This window comes from Geotrypetes seraphini, chromosome 15, assembly GCF_902459505.1.
Source record: "Geotrypetes seraphini chromosome 15, aGeoSer1.1, whole genome shotgun sequence".
In the NCBI taxonomy this organism is placed as follows: domain Eukaryota; kingdom Metazoa; phylum Chordata; class Amphibia; order Gymnophiona; family Dermophiidae; genus Geotrypetes; species Geotrypetes seraphini.
Genome location: NC_047098.1, coordinates 66,561,046 through 66,570,473, shown reverse-complemented (window position 1 = coordinate 66,570,473; position 9,428 = coordinate 66,561,046). Strand labels below are relative to the sequence as shown.

At 41.0% G+C, this 9,428-nt stretch overlaps 1 long non-coding RNA gene across 1 annotated transcript in view; it reads right to left on the bottom strand.

Annotated features, from left to right (window-relative positions):
- Positions 1-3,355: 3,355 nt before the first annotated feature.
- Positions 3,356-9,428, bottom strand: part of LOC117349453 — a 71,972-nt gene continuing 65,899 nt past the window's right edge. Inside the window, exons 5-6 of the long non-coding RNA XR_004537164.1 lie at positions 8,764-8,979; positions 3,356-3,796 (exon numbers count right to left, since the gene is read on the bottom strand). This is a non-coding gene — a long non-coding RNA (uncharacterized LOC117349453). The remainder of the gene's footprint in view (positions 3,797-8,763; positions 8,980-9,428) is intronic.

The window sequence follows — 9,428 nt, the reverse complement described above, 5'->3', positions numbered from 1 at the left end:
ATGACCAGAGGTTCACAAAACAACCTTTTTGCCTGTGACTGGCCCAGGGCAACACTCTGTTTTTGTAGAAAAAAAAAAGTTGTCATTGCTTAGCATCTTTATCAGATCAGTCCAGAACAGGGGTGTCAAAGTCCCTCCTTGAGGGCCGCAATCCAGTCGGGTTTTCAGGATTTCCCCAATGAATATGCATGAGATCTATGTGCATGCACTGCTTTCAATGCATATTCATTGGGGAAATCCTGAAAACCCGACTGGATTGCTGCCCTCAAGGAGGGACTTTGAGATCCCTGGTCCAGAACATGTTGGTGTTGTGTCCACCCACAATAGAAAGATAAAATAGTTCCTTGTGATTTACCCCTTAAGGGCACCATGGAGGCATGGATACTCAGTATTGTCTGTCTGCAGTGGTTGGTGATGGGTCACCCTGCAGATTCTGGGCTGATGAAGCCACACAGGTTTCTAAACAAGGACATTCTGGTTCAGTTGAGCTTGGTGTCCTTGTTTCATAGTAAGAAATAGTTGAAGGAAAGGAAACTTTAGGGAATACTTGTCCCTCCCTCTGACTCCCACTTTTCCCCTGGTGAGGGCTTTTTTCAGGGTTGAGGTTCCTCTAAACGACGACAATGGTTAATGACCCGCAGCATTGCTACTTTGGCAGCTAAAGTACACAGGGGTCAGCCACAGAGGTGCCAGCTCATTCATTTCAGCATTGTGGGAGCAGCAGTTGAGGGACAGGATATTCAGCACAGAGGCTGGATTAACAGCAGTCTCAGTCCTTCATTATGCAAGCTGAGGGATTCTTAAGCAGGCATGACAGGCTCAATTTCAAGCTGCCCTGTTTACAGCTATAAATTAATTTGCTGAACTTGATTATGAAGACACTAACTCAGATAATGTCTTACAAGGACAAGCTGTAGGCAGGTGCTACTATTACACAGATAAGCTGAACTTGCAGCTAGAGAGATTGCAGCACCTTATAATTTTCAGAAATTCAAAGAGCTTTCTTATTGGAAGAATGATGACAAAGTGTGAATAAATCTTATTTATTAGAATGAAAAACAAATGTCTTAGAAAAATGTTTCAAGCAATTCAAAAATATACTAATGATTACAAATGCATATATAAAAATAACTGGTAACCCTGAAAATGTAAATGAAATAACACCATCCAATATGTATAAATATGTAGTTGCACTGCTAAGATTTCCTGAGAAGTAATTACAAAGCAGCAACAAAATGATTTGAGCTAACTACTGGTGTCCATATAACCCACCCTTAGCATGGTAAGGATAAATCTAAAGCCCTGGAAAAGTAAGGAATCGCCTCGCACCCTTTTTCAGCTATTGTACAATTCTGGAGGCTGCATCTTCAAAAAGATATAAAAAGGATGGAGTCGATCCAGAGGAAGGCTAGTAAAATGGTATATGGTCTTCATCATAAGGCATATGGGGACAGACTTAAAAATCTCAATCTATATACTTTGGAGGAAAGGCAGGAGAGGGGAGATATGGTAGAGATGTTTAAGTACCTATGTAATAATATAAATGTGCATGACTCGAGTCTAATTTGAAACAAAACTCTGAACTCTGCAATAAGAGGGCATAGGATGAAGTTAAGAGGTGATAGACTCCGGAGTAATCTAAGGAAATACTTTTTTACAGAAAGGGTGGTAGATGTATGGAACAGTCTCCCAGAAGAAGTGGTGGAGACAGAGACTGTGTCTGAATTCAAGAGGGCCAGGGATAGGCACGTGGGATCTCTCGGAGAGAGAAAGAGATAATGGTTACTGCGGATGGGCAGACTAGATGGGCCATTTGGCCTTTATCTGCCATCATGTTTCTTTTGTCAGCGTTCACTTTCTTCAGTACTACAAGCTGGGTGGTGAGCCCACAGGTTCCTTAGGATAAAGTCCAAATTCCAGCACTGCTAAACCTATAGGTCTTCCAGTCAGCTAACAGTCACAAAATTTCCTGCTGCCAATCTTTCCTGATACAGTCACAGCACAGACACAAAATTCTCTAGTGTCCCAGACAAAGATAGTCTCTCTCCATCCAAGGATGAGTGCCAGACAACCAGGAAAAGTCTTCTCTGTTCTTTGCTTCCTTTCTTCTCTGAAGTCAGAACTGAACTCTCTTGTGTTCAGCACAGATTCACTTCCAAATATGCCCAGATGGCATACTGGGGCCAATCATGACCTATTCCTGCAGATTATTGTTGGGCAGACAGAACATAAGAATAGCCTTACTGGGTCAAACCAATGGCCCATCAAGCCCAGTAGCCTATTCTCACAGTGGTCAATCCAGGTCACTAGTACCTGGCCAAAACCCAAGGAGTAGCAAGATTCCATGCTTCTGTATGTCGTGACAAGATAACAGAACAAGACACCATTCATAGCAGTACCTGCAAGCCTCGCTCCACATCTTCACAGGAGCAAAAGAGAGGCCCGGTGCTGGTGGATGACCTTGGCTGTGAATACACACAGGATGGAAAGAAATCCAAGGCAGGATCCATAATGCTTCTGGAGAGAAAAGATGGTTCATGACCTGAGCAAGGCCTAAAGCCTCCAAAAGGTAAAGCAGGGATACCCCTATATCACACTTTTGAGTAAAACTGTTTTAGCGCTTCTTTTGACCACAGGGGACTTTTGCCTGCCAAACTGATGCCAGTGCTGGTTCTCTCACATTACTGTGCCAGCTTTGTTACTACAATTTATTTCTTTCTTGCAAGGAACTACGGTATTTCTTCTGTGTGAACTCAGAATCTTTTCTTAAGGCTCTGGGTAAAATCTGACTGTTTCTACTTTTTCAGAGGAGACTTCCTGCCTTTGGATGCAAAAGCAAGGGAGCAGCAGCCATACTGAATTTCTCTCTTATATGGCCATCTTTTTCTTAGTTTTGGTACATTGAGGTGCTTTTCATACAAGTTTTCCGTGGAGTTCTTTCAATGGTTTTCTTGGCTACAACTTGAGGGGGCAGTTTATACCCTTTGAATAAAAAAGTGGTGGTGGATGGGATACCTAATTAAGGAATATACAGAGGGAAGTATATCCAAACAAGGCAGTTAATGGGAAAGAGGAGAGCAGGATCAATGGAAAACAAAGGATGCTATAAGCTCAGCTCCTCTGAGGGCAGCTGGAACACACATAATATTACTGATGAAGGCCAACAGCACTAGCAGTTGAAATAAACAGCACTGAAGTTGTAGGTTGATGAGTAGGCTACTTCACAGCCACAGGGTGACTACACCAATATTACAAGAGGGGAGTGAATAAGGGAGAAATAGTAAGTGAGCCCTGAACTCATCAGCTTATGGAAAGAAAGTTCTATGTTGGCAACAAATAGCACCCAAGCCAGGACTGCAGTGGGCAGCATATTTTATTTCTTCTGACAATGAAAAAAATCAGTTCATCGGTTATTATCATTTCTTTTGTGACCTAAGAAGGGTGGAGCTCTGTCTATAGTCGTATTCCTGACGGGAACCATATGATGGCAACTGAAAGGAAGATCTATAAACTGTTGTAATAGCGCTCAACCAACCATATTCAGACAAGCCTTGAGGGAGGGGATGGCAAATGCTGTTGTAGATAGGATGAACTTTGTTTAATAGCTGCCCTGTAATTCAGTGCTGCTGTTCACAATCTTTGGAAAGTCTACGGGTGGCCTCTGTTCTGTATTTGAAATTCTTCAGGAGAATGATTGGGATTCTCCATTTTCGTCATACACAGTCAGGTTCCCTCTGGCATCCTGGTCAAGTTCTATAGCTTCAAACAAAGACTTGAAATTTCCAGCACCAAAGCCCTGCAGAAAAAAAAGGACAGAGTAAAGTTGATGACTAGAAATGTCTTCTTTAGTCATGGTGCTTATCCTAGGACTGAGCCACAGTAATAATAATAATAATAATAATAACAGTTTATATACCGCAATACTGTTAAGTTCTATGCGGTTTACAAAAGATTAGTGAAGTACAAGTTGAGAGAAGTTAAGGGATTGGAAAACAGGAGGGGGAAAGGACAGGAGAACCGTTATAGAGGGGGAAGTAGAGGAACGGGTCAGCTGTCTAGATATTTCAGGAACAGGTGAGTTTTGAGGCGCTTCCTAAATACCTCGTAAGTGGTGGGCGAGAGTAGTTGTTCTAGGTCTTTACCCCATAACGCTGCTTGATGTGAGAGAAGGTTTCATGGTGTTTTTTCACGAAGTAGAACTCTACATACTTCCTTGATTAATGAATACAAATTCTCCATGGAGAACTAGTGAAAGAGCCTCTGATGCTGAATTGCACTTTCACAGAAGGTGATATGGCAAAATCAATTTATTTTCTCTGACAGTTATGCTGTGTTTTAACAGTGCCAAATCTAGATGACTAGCGGTTTATTAATAGGCAATAATAACAATCCCAAATAGAGTATGGTAATAGCAAGTAGGGACCCAACTTGGTCCGTGTTTCTGCACATTAAACTTTCCTCAGTGGTTCTGATGGAGAGAAAGCAAACAAACCAATTATACAAATGTATACGGTAACAAAATTTATATGCATTTGAAAAAGAATAAATAAAAATGAAAAATGTGTGAGTAAGGGATGGAGTAAAAATTCGGTGACTTGGACATAAAAAGTCAATAAGACTTGGGGAGTGGGATGTTTGGAGAGAGAGATTACACAAATGATGACAAGGTTGCCTGGTTATTGTATCTTTAGTCTTATTGACTTTGTTTCAACAGTTTTATTGATGACTATGCAAGAAACCAACAATAAAGTGATCCTGATGAGAGATAAAAGTGAAAAAAGAAGAGCTGGAAGTCAGAAGCACAGTACAAAGATGTAAGAGCAAAAGCCGTACACGAGGGTTCTTCAAATAGTTTTCATGCTTTCATATTTTCATGCTCAACCAAAAACATTTTCTGATGGTATTAAGAAGTTAGTAGGATGCTGGGAAAAATCTTTCACAAAACCAGGGTGATTATGTAGGAAGGTGATGTAATTTACTTTTGAGATATTTAATAAATAGTGTTAAAAAATAAGAGTGGAAATGTAATTTTAAAAAAAAATTCTTTATTCATTTTATCTCTTACATCAAGTGCATAAATAATTGATAAATTGGTTTGTATACATCACTTGAATTTCTTATCATTTTGACATTAATACATAAGATTTAATCCCTTTCCTCCCACACTATAACGAATCAAATATATCATACAAGAATTCTTATCCAATGAACAAGAAAAATGTACTTAAATTCAGAAATCCCTCCCCCCCTTCATCTGCATTTATATTTAGAATGGAAAAATGGTATTTATTCATTACAAAATTTTTGATCAAAGAGACTGGTGTCATACGTGAATGATCAAAAGGTGAGAATGTGACCTGGTGAAGAAGCAAGTATGTGAACAAAGTAAAAAAGGGAAACTCAAAATGTGTAAGATGAATGTATATTGCAAATCTTAAAGGAAATACCTATATAAAATACTCTTTGGGATAATGAGATAATCAGTTAAAAAATGTATGAATGAAAAAATTATAAAAATATGGGAAAGTCAGTCTAAACTGCAAACGGTGATTGAAATAGGACATAGTGTCATGTGCAAACGCAAGCTGGTATCTGGAAATAGAAATGGAGAAACATCAGTGATCAGTGTAAAAAATGGAAACTAAAAATGTGAACGGTGAGTATGTTATGCATACCTTCATAAAATACTCAGGATAAAATAATCTTTTGAAAAATGAAAAATACACTCAACACATTTGAGTAGACCAGCAGCAAGCATTCCCCTCGGTACATTTTATAGAAGACCGGTAGGAAGGCTGCTCATTTCCTCCCGTGGGCAGGCCTTCCTCTTTAAAATGGCGGGCCTTCCCTTTCTCAGTACATCTTGGGATGTACCTGGGAGGAGCCTAAGACCCTGATTGGTGCAGGTGCCTAAGACCCCTCCTAGAAAGTTGTAAAACAGGTGCTCCAGTCACGTGTTGCAACAACACACGTACATATGTATTTCTGCATGTATTTTAGAAAAGGCTCTGGTAGCAATTACATACGTTGGTGCCTCATCTTAGGCTCCACAAATGAGGTATTTAACATCAGTGACTTAAGAAAGTGTGCCTGAGCCATATAGAATATTATCATAAAGCTAAAGGTTAGGCAGGCTTTTTACAACAGCTTCTGAGTTTCTTGATTGTGGAAAAAAGATCTTGTGGAAAATAGGAAGAAAAATTTAATGTCAATTTACTTCCTCTTGTGGGGTAGGGTTACCATATGGCTCCAGAATAAGGAGGACAGATTGAGACATCCAGATTTTACTTCCATTGAAAACAATAGTACCTAAATAAATGCATGCAAACCGTTCTGAGCTCCCCTGGGAGAATGGTATAGAAAACTGAATGAATGAATAAATAAAACCCTGATGTCTCAATCCGTCCTCCTTTTTCTGGAGCCATATGGTAACCTTAGGGAGGGGGGCATAAGCAGCATGTCTCCTTTAAGGGGATCAAACAAATAAAGGGAATGGGACTGCCATTTTGTAATTACACTCAAAGCGGTTTAAAGATACACAGGTGTGAGGAGGGGGATTCCCATGTTCATTGCATCTTTCAAAGTGCAGTGAAGAGGATCCCTGTGTTCCCTAAATCTGTCTCTGTCTTCACTGAAGCTTAAGTGCAGAAATTCAGCAAACAGGCCTCTGATGTCATAGCAACAGGAAGGCTATCATGCACTGTGTGTGGACTCCTCCCACTGCTAAGAGCAGAGCTACTATTGGCTTACATAGGCCTCTGAGGTCATAGCAACAGGGAAGCTATCATGCACAGTGTGTGGACTCCTCCCACTGCCAAGAGCACAGAGCTACTATTGGCTCATACAAACCTTTGAGTCATAGCAACAGGGAGGTTATCATGCACAGTTTGGACTCCGCCCCACTGCCAAGAGCTACTATTGGCTCATACAGACCTCTGAGTCAGCAACAGGGCGGCTATCATGCAGTGTGTGGACTCCTCCCACTGCCAAAAGCACAGAGCTACTATTGGCTCGCACAGACCTCTGAGTCAGCAACAGGGCGGCTATCATGCAGTGTGTGGACTCCTCCCACTGCCAAGAGTAGAGAGCTACTATTGGCTCACACAGACCTCTGAGTCATAGCAACAGGGAGGCTATAATGCCTAGAGTGTGGACTCCTCCCACTGCCAAGAATAGAGAGCTACTATTGGCTCTTTTGAAAGAATCAAGAGTTTTTCAGTCAGATAAACAGTGTAGAGAGAAGCACAGAAAGCAGTTGGTGAGCAAAAGGGAAGGAAGCAGTTTGGGAGTATAGAGCGAGGCAGGTTGTCACTCTCTGGTAAATAGTTTTGTAGGAGCTGGCAGAGAATTTCTCTAAGCAACTGGCTACTTCTATACATTAGCTCTGAAGATCAGTGACCCAGAACCCTGAATATACTGCTGAAGGGGGAATTTTTATTTGGTCCTATTTGCTCTCCTTTTACCCGATAGGGTCTTTCTTTTGGTCCTTAGTTATCACAGTAGCCACTACTCTCTCAATCTTTGGAGCAGGCATAGCACTATCTTGTGTTCTCAAGGAAGCTATTTCTCTTTCTAATTGCCTGATAGACTCTGATAAGCAAGCCACTTCATCTGGGCAAGAGACCTGGCAGGTGGTTCAGGGATTTTCTTTGCCCCCACCAAAGCTAGACTTACTGCCTCCTGCTCCTAAATTAAACCTTAGGTTTATATACCGCATCTTCTCTATAAAGATAGAGCTTGGCATGGTTTACAGAAAATTAAAAAGAATAAATACAATAGGAAAAGGGAAACTATAGAGGGAAGCGAAGTTCACAATTTTGAAAAAAGCCAAGTTTTCAGATGTTTTCGGAATAATTGGAGAGAGCCTAGATCACGCAGCTGGATAGGAAAATTATTCCAGAGCTCAGTAATTTTGAAGAGACTTCCCTAATTTTCCAGTATAGGTGATGCCTTTCAGCATAGGAAAAGATAATTAAAGTTTTTGAGTAGATCTGTTAATCTCAGATCTTGTAGAATTCCAAAAAGAGGAAGGAAAGATGCCATGCAAGATCTTAAATGTAAAGCAGGCACATTTGAAATAGATTCTAGAAATAACTGGAAGCCAATGTTTTAGCAAAAGCAGAGAAACATGATCAAATTTTATGTACTTTTTGCAAAGATCAGCCTAGCCACAGTATTCTGGATCAACTGAAGTCTTTGAAGACTTTTATTAGTTAGGCTTAAGAAGACCGTGTTACAATAATCCAACCTTGAACGAATGATTGTACAAGAACAGAAAAATGTTGATGGAAGCAAGATCTCACTTTCCTCAATAGATGGAGACTAAAAAAACAGAGAATTAAGGTGGTCGTTGAATGAAAGTATTGAATCTATAATGACACCCAGAACTTTACTTGAGAAGTCAATCTGCAGTGAGGTGCATGATCATTCTGTCTGCGTGGGGAACACCATTTACTAGTAGTTCTATCATAGCAGTCTTTTCTTGAGGTGCTAAGCCATCCTTCCTGAGAAGTGAAAATATGCAGCTGGGGGAGAGGAGCAACAGGAGAAGAGGGGATGGCTGAGAGAACAGAATGACTGTTCTCTGTTCTGCTCCGGACTAATACACACACATATCTAGGGAGGGATTAGTGCAAAAGACTTCTGCCCTGTGGTCTTAAAAAAAGTAGTACAGCTCCCTCTCCCGATTTGTGGTTTCCCCACTCACAAATTCGGTTATTCATGATTTTTGTGGTGCCAGATTTTTTTGGTCCCTGACCTTACCTGGTGGTCTAGCGGTGATGTGGGGCAGGAGCGATCTTCCTAAGATTCTGCCCCACGCAGAGCCATCATCAATACTGCTGCCATGAGTGCTGGCGAAGATATTAGCCGAGAGGTCCCCAGGCTTCAGAGGGCCTTCAGCAGCCCAGCAGGCATTTCCCACCGGCGCAGCTGTATTATAGGTATTAAAAGCATCGATGTCAACGGGCAGTACGCCATCTGTTCCAGAAACATGTGCAAGGAGACAATAAATTCTTATCAGCAGCAGTTTCAGAAACGTATTCAATCTTCACTAGTTGTAATGTGATAGTGGGAGTGTTAATGCAAATAATCTGTTCTAAGATAAAGGGAAGTTATTCAATGTATAAAACCCTGTGCTGAGGGACGCATTTTGAACTTCCTTATCCAACCTTCCTTGGAGGTTCCAGAAGTCAAGACAAGTAGTTAGGTTCTGAAGAAAGGATCTTGAGAGCCATGTTTTAAGGACAAGAATGAAAACTGGCAACTGTTTTTGGTGTCTGTCTCTGAACAAGTCCCAGGAGATGGATTGAAGAACCTGAGGTGAGGGGAGTGATGCAAAGACTCCACTAGGGAGATAAGGAATGAATAGATAAGTCAAAGATAAAAAAAGGAGGAGAGGGTTATTAGCAGAACTATGGGTATGAAAC